We start from the raw sequence: 12,796 nt of genomic DNA, 5'->3' as shown, positions 1-12,796 counted from the left end.
TTATTTAAGATATATAGATTTAGCTGCCTTAACATATTTATCTTATTTCTATTAGAATTGATTATGGTTGAATGATAAGTAAATATGATTTTTATGATATTCCTAGTTACCATGTATAAAAAAGCAATGCAATTTTTAAATGTAACCAAACATTTTGAATCTTATGAAATAGTAAAACTTGATAATAAACAGACTTTTATTTTGCTATTTAAAAATATGTTCCATCCATATGAGGATTCTTTTCCTCCACATTTTTTTTTGGTTTTTTTTTTTTTTGTTTTGTTTTGTTTTTTGTTTTTTTTTGAGAGAGAGGGAGAGAGAGCACACACAGAAGGGGCAGAGAGAGCAAGAGAGAATCCCAAGCAGGCTCCATACTCAGCGTGAGCCCAATGTAGACTCTATCTCAGGACTGTGAGATCACGATCTGAACTGAAATCATGAGTTGACCGTTTAACTGAATGAGCCACCCAGGTGCCCCTCCTTCACAATTTTTAATATTAAAAATTTTTTTAATGTTTATTTAGTTTTGAGAGAGAGAGACAGACAGAGCACGAGTGGGGGAGGGTCAGAGAGAGAGGGAGACACAGCATCTGAAGCAGGCTCCAGGCTCTGAGCTGTCAGCACAGAGCCCAACTTGGGGCTCAAAGCTGGGGACCGGGAGATCATGACCTGAGCTGAAGTCGGTCGCTCAAGCAACTGAGCCACTGAGGCACCCCCACAATTTTTGACATTTAATAAATGTTCCCCGAATAACAGAACACAATAGCAATTTTAAAATGTCTCCATTCTACTGAGAACCATTTATGATATAATTTTACTTTTAAAGGTAATTAAGTATTATTGTTTTTCTTTCAGTAATAATAGAAATTATAACACAGCAATAATCCAGGTTATTTTAACCACAAATCTCTTCTTCCTAAAATGACACACCACAGTTCTCTATTTTTTTCTCTTTATAAGGTTCACCGTATTATAAAACACAGTGTCCCATTATCAACTTTAATCAAGTCCAGACTCCTTGCTGGATCACACAAAAGGCTATAACTGCTTACCTCTTTTGACGTCTGTTAAATAATATTAGTACTTGATTTATAGGTTGCAATGAAGATTGAAGGAAATGATGCTTGCCAAGTACTAGTACCTTTATTATATAAAGTAAGCACTCAAAAAAATGTTAGATATCATTATTTTCCATTAAACTGTGGGGTCTGTGAGGCTTTTTTCTTTGTGATATTTATCCATGGCTCATAAAATTGTGCCTTATTTATAGTCAATGTTAAATGAATCAGTAAATGAATGAATCAATGTTTCATAGATGGTATTTTCACACTATACCTTGCTCCTGCTTATTTTTTTTTAACGTTTATTTATTTTTTTGAGACAGAGAGAGACAGAGCATGAACAGGGGAGGGGCAGAGAGAGGGGGAGACACAGAATCTGAAACAGGCTCCAGGCTCTGAGCCGTCAGCACAGAGCCTGACGCGGGGCTCGAACTCACGGACCATGAGATCATGACCTGAGCCAAAGTCAGATGCTTAACCGACCAAGCCACCCAGGCGCCCTGCTCCTGCTTATTTTTGAGTTAGCCATCAAAAGCATAAACATTCACTACTTCTTAACATTTATTCTACAAATATGTATTTAGTAATCACTCAGGACCAGGTCACTTTCTAAGGTTGTCAATAGGTTAAGATATATTTAGTTATTTTAGAAATTTATTAGTTTGACAGATACATGTTGAATGCTTAATGTGTATGGACCGGGTATTGTAGAGACAGTTTCAGAACGGGTTCAGGTTGGAAGCAGCGAAACAAGTTCAAATACAATGCTGATAATCAATTAGAGAAAATTATTTGAGGTCCTGACATCCATGGAGCATGAACCCATATGTGTAATAGTTTCAGTTAAGAAAATATACCTGTCATAGTGCTTTTAGGATTTTGAATTCAATACTGAAAAGTAATTATGTAGTAGAGAGTATAATTTTTATGAAAAGGTGTGCTTCTTCCAAAATACTGTGATGATTTTCTTTCTTTGTAGGCAAACCTGGATCTTTATAATAACTGTCTTGTCAAAAGTGTAAAATTAAGGGTAGTGATGCAGTGGTCTTTCGGTTATTCCTAATTACTACTTTCATACATTGGGGCACCTAATGATTTGAGTGATATGTTATGAATTGAAAATTTCTGTGCTTGGTAGTTCTCAGACTTACAGCTGAACATGAAAGGAAAGAAACTGAGTCTCTTCATTCATTTGACTCCCCAGGTGAAAAATCCCAAGAGAGGAATCTTCTAGGTTTAGCTGCTCTGGCTTAGGGAGACAGGCCCCTCACACTTCCCAGAAGGAGAAGTTGCTGCTGTTCTGGGCAGACAAAGTGGTCCAGGTGGTGTAAGTTATCGTTAAGATGTGTGCTGTTTTGAATAAGGAAGTAAGTCTGTGTGTATATATATTTTATGTGTGTGCATATATACCTATATATGTTTATAGTTATATGCACACATATATAAACATATCAAACTCTGCCATTTTACATAGTTTCTATTTAAAATGCATTTTAAGTTTATTTTATGAATTGTTTCCACGGAAAACCTGGTGAAAAGCCTATTTAGCCTATTTAGTTATTTAGATATTTGTGTGCATATGGATAAAATATGTATATTCTTGGTTTTATCCCAAGGAGGTAGCTTTTATCTTAATAGGTAGCCTTATCTTTCAAACCATTTTCATATAAATGTGTACATTATTTACCTATGCATTTTCTAATAAATTCTGTATAATTTTCTCAATTAGTCATAACTTTGAGGCAAAAGGGAAGCAGCGTGTTTTGTGTTCCCACACGTCATCTTAATGTTTATATGTAGATTGTGATGTTAAATTTGTAGGAAGATAATGGGCAAAGGAGGAATTTGATGGGCATCATTACTGGATATAATTAGTGAGAGTTAGAAAATTTAAGTTAGAAATGTCAAATTTTGTTTTGCGATACTGATTTGAGATGTTGTAGTTGTATTGAAAGAAATGAAAAATTTTGGGGAAAAAATGGAAAAGTATTTATAATTACATCAACAAAGAGGTCTGAACAAAATGTGTAAATCAAAAATGCTCATCAGTTGCCATGGCAGTGGTATATTGATAAACTAGTTGAGGAATAGAAAGCCAAGAGAGTAAAAGATAGGAGGTGGTGATGATATGGCCAACATAGTGATGATTTGAGAAAGTAGATTACAAAGGCTCCTCTCCTCTCACATGTCCCTTCTGCTCCTGCTATATTTCCCAACATAAAGACCTTTCAAAGTTGAGAAGAATACGAAAATAAACTGGAGAGAAGATTAATTAATTGATTAACAATGTTTGAGAATTCCTTTATAAGAAAGGAAAGGGCAGATGCTTCTGATATAGCCTACTGTTTGTGATGAAAGTATGTACTCAATGAATATTTGTTGATGGGGTTGACTAAAAGGCTAAGGTTTCCTGAATGTCTTGTGGTTGTATCATATAAAAGTAATAGATAAGTCACCCTAACCTTGGAGAAAGCAACTTTATCATCTTTTCTTCACTCTGTACTAAACAATCCATTTCTGGAAATATAAACCACAGTGAGATATCACCTCACACTTTTTAGATTGGCTATTATAAAAAAAGACAAGAAATAACAAATGTTGGTGAGGATGTGCAGAAAAGGGAGCCCTTTGTGTGGTGTCGTTAGATATGTATATTTGTGCAGCCAGTATGGAAAACAGTATGGAGAATCCTCAAAAAATTAAAAATAGAACTAGTATATGATCCAGCAATTCCAGTTCTGAGTATTTATCCAAAAAAAAATGAAAACAGTAACTCAAAAAGATATATGCATCCCTACGTTTATCACATAGGGATATAAAGCATTATTTATAATAGCTAAGAAAGGAAACAATCTAAAGCATCCATCAATGGATGTATAAAAGAAATGTGGCACACGCATGCAGATGCAAACACACACACACACACACACACACACACACACACACACACACACACAGGAATATTAGCCATTAAAAGGAAATCTTGCCATTTGTGATAACATGGCTGGACCTTGAGGACATTATGCTAAGTGAAATAAGTCGGAGAAGGACAAATACCATATGATCTTACTTATCTGTACAATTAAAAAAAAGTAAAGAAAAAGCAAGTTCATAGATACAGAGAATAGATTTGTGGTCGTCAAAGGCACAGGATGGGAAGGAGAAATTGGTGAAGCGAGACAAAGGGTAGAAATTTCCAGTTATAAGTAAGTCAAGGAGGGAATGTACAGCATAGTGACTATAGTTAATAATACTGTATTACATATTAAACTTTGTTAAGAGTCAATCTTAAAAGTTCTCATCAGAAAAGAAAAAAATTGAACTATATAGTGATGATGGTTAACTAGATTTATTGTAATTATTTTGCAATATATGTAAATATCCAATCACCATGTTCTATACCTGAAACTAATATAATATTTTATGTCAATTATACCTGAACAAAAAATAAGCTAACTGCGATTAACATTGGAAAGGTGCAACTGAAAAATATTCCACATTGTTAGCATAGCATAATATATAGAGATGTTGAATCACTATATTGCATACCTGAAATTAATATAACATTTGTGTCAACTATACTCAAAAAAAGAAAATTCCACTATTGGAGGGAGTCTTTATAGATTAAGAGACCATTAGTAACCATATGTAAGGGGCACTTGGGTGGTTCAGTTGGTTAAACATCTGACTCTTGATTTACATTCAGGTCATGATGTCATAGTTTGTGAGTTCCAGCCCCACACTGGGCTCTACCCAGGCTCTGCACTGATATATTGGAGCCTGCTTTGGATTCTGTCTCTCTGCCCCTCCCCCACTGGCTCTCTATCTCTCTCTCTCTCAAAATAAATAAAAATAAGCTTTAAAAAACATTTAAATACTGGATCTAAACTTTTACTGGATCGTTTTTTAAAAAAATGAACAATAAAACAAACTGGATAGTGGGTGATATTAACTAGTTATTAAATCAGGTGTAAAAATAGAATAATGGCTAAATAGAAAATATTTTTAGATATAAGTACCAAAGTATATATGAGTTAAAGGTCATTCTAAGGGTAATGATTTCAAAATACTTTAGCTTCCACTCACCCTCCAAAAGAGATGACAGAGTGAAGGTTTTTAGCAGTTTTTATGTGTAGCTGATGGCTATAAACCCATGCTTTGCATTTTTCTATTTACTTTTCTTGTTGGAATTAATTCTTTTAAAGCAATAAAGTTAACTAGTATTGTTTGCCACTTTTCTAATACCACAAGTGGATTTAATAGTCTCATTTTCATTTTCATGGTAGAACACTTACCCAGCCATACTCTGCATTTGTGTTTTTCTTCTTTTCTCTCAGAAACGTGTAGTATATAACTAATTGTAATACCAAGTATTTATTTGTTTTTACTGTGTGCCTTGTGTACTCTAAGTGATTGACTTTGTTACCTCTTAATCTTCACAGCCACCTTATGATGCAAGTAATGATTATTCCCTTTACATGGGGGAGCAAACTGAGGTGCAGAGAAGTTAAGTGGCTTGCCTTAGGTCTCAAAACCAGTGGAGGATCAGGGATGGAATCCTTGGCAGTCTAGCTGCACTGCTGATGTTTTTAACCACTAAGCTATGCTGCTCCTATCAAATAGTTTATTCTAAATACCTGGAAGTTCTAAGTTAATTACATTACAATATAAAATGGACTTACAGGAACACAATTGTTTAAGGAAAAATTATGTTAAGAGCACTACAAACAATTATAGGAATAAAGGAAGGGTTTATTTGAGAAGAATTTTTAATGGTTGAGGTTGTTTATTCGGGAAATGGGGCACAATGGCATATATTATATACTTCGTATGAAGCCCTCTATTACGCGGAGATAAGACTTTTTTTTTTTTTTTTTGATGCTGTAGTGACCCAAATAGAATACAGACTTTGAACTCTGACTCAATAAGCTATTGTAACATATATAAAATTTTTAAAATTATTAATCAGGAATGTGAATAATCTGCCCATTACCTCTGGGTTCAGAGAGGCCAGGACAGTGGGTTCTGAAGAAATTGGCATGATTTATTGGTACTTCCAAGTCTTATTCATTTCAATTTATCAGCATGACCTTGCTAAGACTCTTTAAAAAGCTTCTAGTGTTCACCTTGAGTTCTCTGTTCTGCCTTGGTTTGAAGAGTGGTATAGTTTTATGGCCTTTTTTCTCCTTTCAGTTTATATTTGCTGGAGTAGGTCAGTCTCTGGTTTCAACTTTTCCTTCAGTCTCAGTCTGAATTGATCGGAATATTTAAGGTCAGTGGACCAGAATAATTTGTCCTTGGCCCTTTTACTTAAAAGTGGAAATATAAAGACTAGATTTATTTTATGAAAATAGGAATCTTTTTCATAGTGAAAATAGTGACTTCTTTTCTAAAGCGAATTCTTTTATTGCCTGATGGGTGATATTAGCTGAGATGCAACTAAGGTTTGACATTCTGATCTTAAAATTTGGCAAAATGAAATCTGTTTATTGCTCAAAAATGTATCAAGTAAAATAAAATACTTTCATCAGCTGTAAACAGATGCCACAACTGTGTGCATTATATTATTAGATTGTTAGTATTGTGTTAATTTTACTTTAAGCCTCTTCTAAGAAGTCTTCCTCTGAGACATGTATTTCACTCTCCAAATATGTATTTGTACCCATAGACTATCTTTTTAAATAGTTTCTCAGTCCTTAAATGATAATAATGCAAGATCCATGCCACAGAAATTGAGCTGGTTCCTGTTATGTATAAGCAGATACTGTATTTGGTTTAAGAGCATTTTGTAGTTCTCAGGTGAAGGTATGTATCAAAATATGAAAACATCATATGAAAATATGAAAAACATCTTTCTAAAATTGGTGATGTGAAAATTGGGTATTTTTAATTTGTAGAGGGTGTGTAACAGAGCCCTTTGTGGCCATGTCTGTTTAGACAAAGCCTGCCTTGGCTGTCCCAGCAGACCATTGACCCCACTATCTCCTCAAGATATTTGTGTATAGGTGGGCTATTTGAGCCTTCTTATGGGAGTTGTGTATCTGGCAGAGAAGACAAGAAGTGGCAGGTTTTCAATAAATGATGATTAAATGTAGGGAGAATAAATTATTTTGAGTATAGTCTTTTGGGTGCAGATATGAGGTTCATGGTAATATTCAAGTTTTGAAGTAAAATCCTGAATCTATTAGTTAATTTGGTTCCTTTTATTACTTTAAGATTTAGTAATAATAATTACATTTTTGTCAATTTGGTTTCTTTTATTAAAGATTCAGTAATAATAACAATCTAATAATTTATTAATTATTCTATCCACACAAGTATATATGTGGGTGCTATTTGTGTAGGAAAACGTAACACTAGAACATTATTTATAGAGTGTGATACTTATGACCAGTGGAGAGAGGAGATTATATGAATCTGACCATAATTTTCTTTCTTTTATTCACGGTAAATTCCTTTTCTTTTTTCTAAAATTTTAAGAACATAAAAGCTTTTGCCCCTGATCAAATTACTTGCCTCTAGTATGTATTCTTATTGTTGTCTACTTGTGTGATTATAGATTTCTGCATTCGAAAACAATGATATTGGAAGAGAGTGCATTTAAGCCTTAAGAAATATGTTACATAAAATTCTTTTCAGAACACTTAGGCTACTTCAAATGCACTGTCTTCTGGTAGTTCATTAGTGAAATGGAACATTGTTTCTGTTAATGCAGTAAAAATGATTCCACATATTAAGAGGAAGAATCCAATATTATTTTTTCCTTAAAGAGGAAAAAATAGTTATGTAACTAATGGCCATCTACAATAGCTTTTTTCATTTCCATAATACTAATCATAGTTTTTATTTCATTTTTGTAAGCATTTTGTAATACTCTAGTGAAGCAAACACAATTCATTCCATGGGATATTCAACAAGGTCATTATATTAAATAGCTTCTTCAGTTTTTGCTTCTTAATTTTCTTTGCTTGGTCTCATTTTAAATGAAAAACAAACATTAAAATTTTCCTTGCAGTTTCTCTCCATAAAGAAAACTTCTTGCAAATCCGTTTTATTATTTACCATCATCAGGAAAAAGACTCGTGTAAAAAAATAATCAATTAAAATATCATGTCTGTGAAATCCTGTCCTGAAAAAGGTTTGTTTGTTTGTTTTCTGTTTCACACAACCAGTTGAGACATCAGGTATTTTTACCTCAGTGAACACTTTGAGGCTTTATTTCAACTTACTCCTTGGTATTTGACAGCTTGGTGATACAATTTACTGACACAATATACTGCTTTGTATTTTTTATTTTCAGTAAAATGTTGGTCATATTATATGTGCAAAGATGATTGAATTAGTCAATTAAGTGACATTAATTTTAAATCCTGTCATTACAAATTCAGTCCATTATCCACTGGCATTAGCAAATTTTCAAGCTTATTTTATCATGTTAATGTGGGACAAGTAATGGTTCATAGCCTTCTTTATCAAGTGATTACATTTTCTGATTTTACAGTATAAATGTCCTAAATTAAATTGATTTTTTTAAAGATCAATATGTATTTCAGTTTGTATATTATCATTAAAATAGTTTGGACTAAGAAAAATATTAAAAAATTTTTTTTACATGTATTTATTTTTGAGAAACAGAGTGAGACAAAGAGTGAGCAGGGGAGGGGCAGAAAGAGAAGGAGACACAGAATCTGAAGCAGGCTCCAGGCTCTGAGCAAGCGGTCAGCAGAGAGCCTGACGTGGGGCTCGAACCCATGAACTGTGAGATCATGACCTGAGCCGAAGTTTGATGCTCAACTGATTTGAGCCACCCAAGTGCCCCAAGAAAAATTTTTAAGGGCAAGAATTGCAGTACAATTAGAACTAAATAGTGCAGTAGAATTTTTTGTTAAATTGAATGATAACATCACATGTTGATATTTTTCCATTATCGTTAATGTGTATCTGTTAAGGGATACAAAAAACGAAAATAAGAGCTTTTCACTTATAAGGTCACCAAATTTTAAAAATATTTAATACTATTTTACCATTTTTATATGTGTTTTAAAACAACTATACTGTTGTATCTATCTATATCTAAACCTAAAGCTAGCTATATATCTATATCTATATCTATATCTATATATCATGTGTATCTATATCTATCTACCTTGGTTTCTTGCTTCTTTTATGTTGTAAGTATTTTTAAGACTTTTATATTTTTTATATCAGGGATCGTTTCATTTAGGCATCAAAAGCCACCTGTGTGTGTGTGTGTGTGTGTGTGTGTGTGTGTGTGTGTGTGTGGCTATTTGGCATTCATGACTGGTGAGCCTCTTGATAAAAATATACAAATATCACAGTTTTCAGACACATGAAAATTGTCAAAAACCAATTAAACACCTTGATCTCTTTGGGAAGAAAGGCAAGAATCCAGAATTCATGGAGAAAATATTCAATATATACACAATGGAGCATTTCTATGAAAAAAGTTACTCTAACAGAAATTGGAAATAGTCCCCTACACATGACATGCGAAGGAAGTTATAATATTGCCAGTGGTTCAGGTACTGACCTTAGAACTGGGGTGATTAAGTACAGCAGTTTACTTAGCTTTAGTATTCCCCTAGTTATGCACAGGTATGCAGGTGAGAGGTGCTGACAGAAATTTCCTCCTTCCATCCTCTTTTAACCATCCAGCTTTAATCCTGACCATGTTCATGCTGTGGATCAAAAGATCAAGTCTTAGTTTTCTCGTCTTGGTCTTTCAGTAGCCTTCAATACTGGTCATCTCTTCCTTGAAACATTTTTTCTGCTGTCTTTTAGGGCACCACTTTCCTTGTATTTTTCTGGCATCTCTCTTAATTTTCTTCAATAGTTTCTCTCTATTGTCCCCAATCTCAGAGATGCCCAGAGCTGTGTTTTTGCTACTTTTCTGTTTTCTGCCTGTATTCTCTTCTTTGGTGATCTCTTCTAATTTGACATTAAATCTTATCTAAGTGGTGATTCCTCCCCAATTTTCATCTTTGCCCAAACATTTACAACAACTCTGGGCTCTTTGTGAGACACTTTGTGAGACATCCACACTATGACTTGTAATACCTCCAACTTAATATGTCTAATGCTAAACTTCTGAAAGGTTTTCTGAAGCTTTTATAGCCTCAGAAAATTGCAGTCCCTTCAGCTGCAAATGTAGAAAACATTGACTTCTTTTCCTCTCCCACCTCCTATTCAATTCACAAACAAATCCTATGGGTTCTTCCTTACATACATTGAAAATTCCACCTCTTCTCACTGCTTACCCTGTCACTACCTTGTAACTAAAATGCGTCCTCACTCACCTGGATTATTGCCTTGTCTTTCTAACTAGTCCACCTGGCCCCTGTAATCTGTTCCCAACACTGTAACCACAATCATCGTTTAAGAATGTGTCATGAATTGTAGTATGCCCAAGATTTTCCTGTGGCTTTCTAACCCATGTAATAAAAGACAATATGAATGATAGCCTACAAAGTTGTACCAAAATAAAGATTTAGCTCCCTGGTAGCTATCTGATCTCTTCCACCATTTTTTTTTTCCTTTCTCTACTCCAACCTGTTAGTCTCCTTGCTGGTATATAAAATCCTTTCACCTCTTGCCTGAGGGCCTTTGCACTTGTCCCCTCTGTTGAGAATGTTCTTGCTAGAGATAATCCACATACCTTGCTACCTTCATTCCTTTAGATTTTTTTATTGAAATGTCACTTCTTACTGAAAGTTTCTTTTGTCATATTACCTAAAACTTTTAAATTCTTACACAGTTTTATTATCACTGCACACTATGAAACATACTCTATATTTTATTTAGCATGTTTTGTTATCTAATTCCCTCAAAGTCAGGAATATTTGTTTTGTTCATTGCTTTGTTCCCAGCACCTAGAAAAAATGCTTAGCACATAGGAGAGACTCAATACATTTGTTGAATTAGTTAAGTATTTACTGGATGAATGAATTTTAAATCACTTAGTACATAATCAGTTCTTAGTATTCACTCTTATCCTGTTGTTATTTTCATTAATGTACATAGTATTATATATAATACTGATTAATCATTTTCTGCAGTATTGGTTTTCTATCTTGATCGGATTTCTATGGGAGAAATATCTTAAAAAATGACCTACTTGTACTCTTGTATCATAGGATGGAGGGTATTTCTTTCAGTCTTTTCAACAAAATGTATGAGAGGTAGGACATAACGGGAGATGCCTGAGGGCGACCCAGAAGGAAATAGTCTATGCCCCAGGTGGCCTTGGGAGCTAGATAGTGCCATGTTGTGATGTTAAAGATTATAAATATTTCTAAGGTAACTTTGAATATAGTTTACAGTATTTAATCCAACATAAGTGCTATTTATTAGAGGTAGGCATCTTAAAAGTGACCAAAATTATTAGAAAGGACGATACATGTGAAATTCCCAAAGAAATTGAGATTATTCAGCCTGAAGAAAAAAGGGTGATGGCAGCCTTCAAGTATATGACAGAGGGCATGGACCAAATAATTTTTATAGCTACCAAAAAGAAAAGAACAAAAGAAATTAAGAAATGGTCTTTGGCCCAAACTTCTTACGAGTTAAGAGCTGCTAAGTAGGAGGATGTGATATTAATAAAATTATCTTCACATGGTAGTTTTTTTTAAAAGAAAACCTCTTTGTTTAGAAGCCTCCAGAACCTAAACCCTAAGAGGGTTTTGGATATTAGATGGGTAAACATAGTTGCTGGATACAATATATTTCAATGGACTTTTCTCTCTTAGAGTTACAAATAGTGAAGGCTACAACCCTTCAGACATTTAATGCAACAGTTTTGAGGATATGGTTACTTTCAAAGCTCTTCCTCTAGAGGATTAGCAGCATGTACTTGTGTTATTTCGTTCTGTAAACAATACTGTGAGGTAAACGCTGTTTTTATATTCATATTACCAGTGAAGAAACTGAGGCTAAGAGGTACTATAACCCACCAAAGGCCATGAATCGAATATTCTGAAAAGGAGACCCTGGATATGAGCCCTCGTCTCTTCTTTCCAAGAGGCAGTAGAAGGTTGTGTGTTCCGCATGGTATGTTGAGCGCAGCTGCTTGGGTTGAGTCCTCAGTGGCCCTTTGACTTCCTGTGACTTTTTAAATGTCATTGGCCTTCATTTCTTATGTTTGTGGAATGGAGGAAACTCTATTATCTATGTCATTTGTGTGGTGATGTGTGTATAAAGCAGTGCCTGGTATATAGCAAGTATTTAGTAAGTGGAAGGGGTCAGAGAAGAATAGCTACATATTCTGAGAAGAGAGAAGGAGCTTTGTTTTGACTGATTGCATGATTTTAAAAAGCTTTATTGAAATATTTGCTTTTGGTTTGAGTCTTGAAATACAAACAGCGTTAAGCCAGTCGAAGAAAGTAGAGAGCAAAATGAAGTGGTTAAGAGCATGTGCTTTGGGGTTAAACAGGCTTGATTTGTAGTCCAGGTCCTGCCAATTATGAATAAATTTCTCGGCTTCTATTGCTACATCTTAAAATCAGGGCAGTAATGATAGCTACTTTCATGATGTTGTGAGGATTAGATGAGTCACTGTATGTAAAGGGCTTACAACCAGGCCTAGCACATAGTAAAACCAGCTACTTTATTGTGAATTTGCCTGTACTTTAGGACAGATACTCTGAGAGCCGTGAACGGTATGAATTGGCAGAGAGTAGTGGGTATATAGGAAACTGATAGATTTCTATAAATTAAAA

The 12,796-nt window shown here is 34.3% G+C and overlaps 1 protein-coding gene across 1 annotated transcript in view; it reads left to right on the top strand.

Moving 5' to 3' along the window:
- ADGRL3 (adhesion G protein-coupled receptor L3) overlaps nt 1–12,796 on the top strand; it is a 690,326-nt gene that overhangs the window by 25,753 nt on the left and 651,777 nt on the right. Inside the window, exon 2 of the mRNA XM_042936279.1 lies at nt 2,266–2,428. The gene's annotated coding sequence lies outside the window, so the exon portion shown is untranslated. The remainder of the gene's footprint in view (nt 1–2,265; nt 2,429–12,796) is intronic.

Source organism: Panthera leo, chromosome B1 (assembly GCF_018350215.1).
Source record: "Panthera leo isolate Ple1 chromosome B1, P.leo_Ple1_pat1.1, whole genome shotgun sequence".
Classification (NCBI taxonomy): Eukaryota; Metazoa; Chordata; class Mammalia; order Carnivora; family Felidae; genus Panthera; species Panthera leo.
This window is presented reverse-complemented; position numbering and strand designations above follow the sequence as displayed.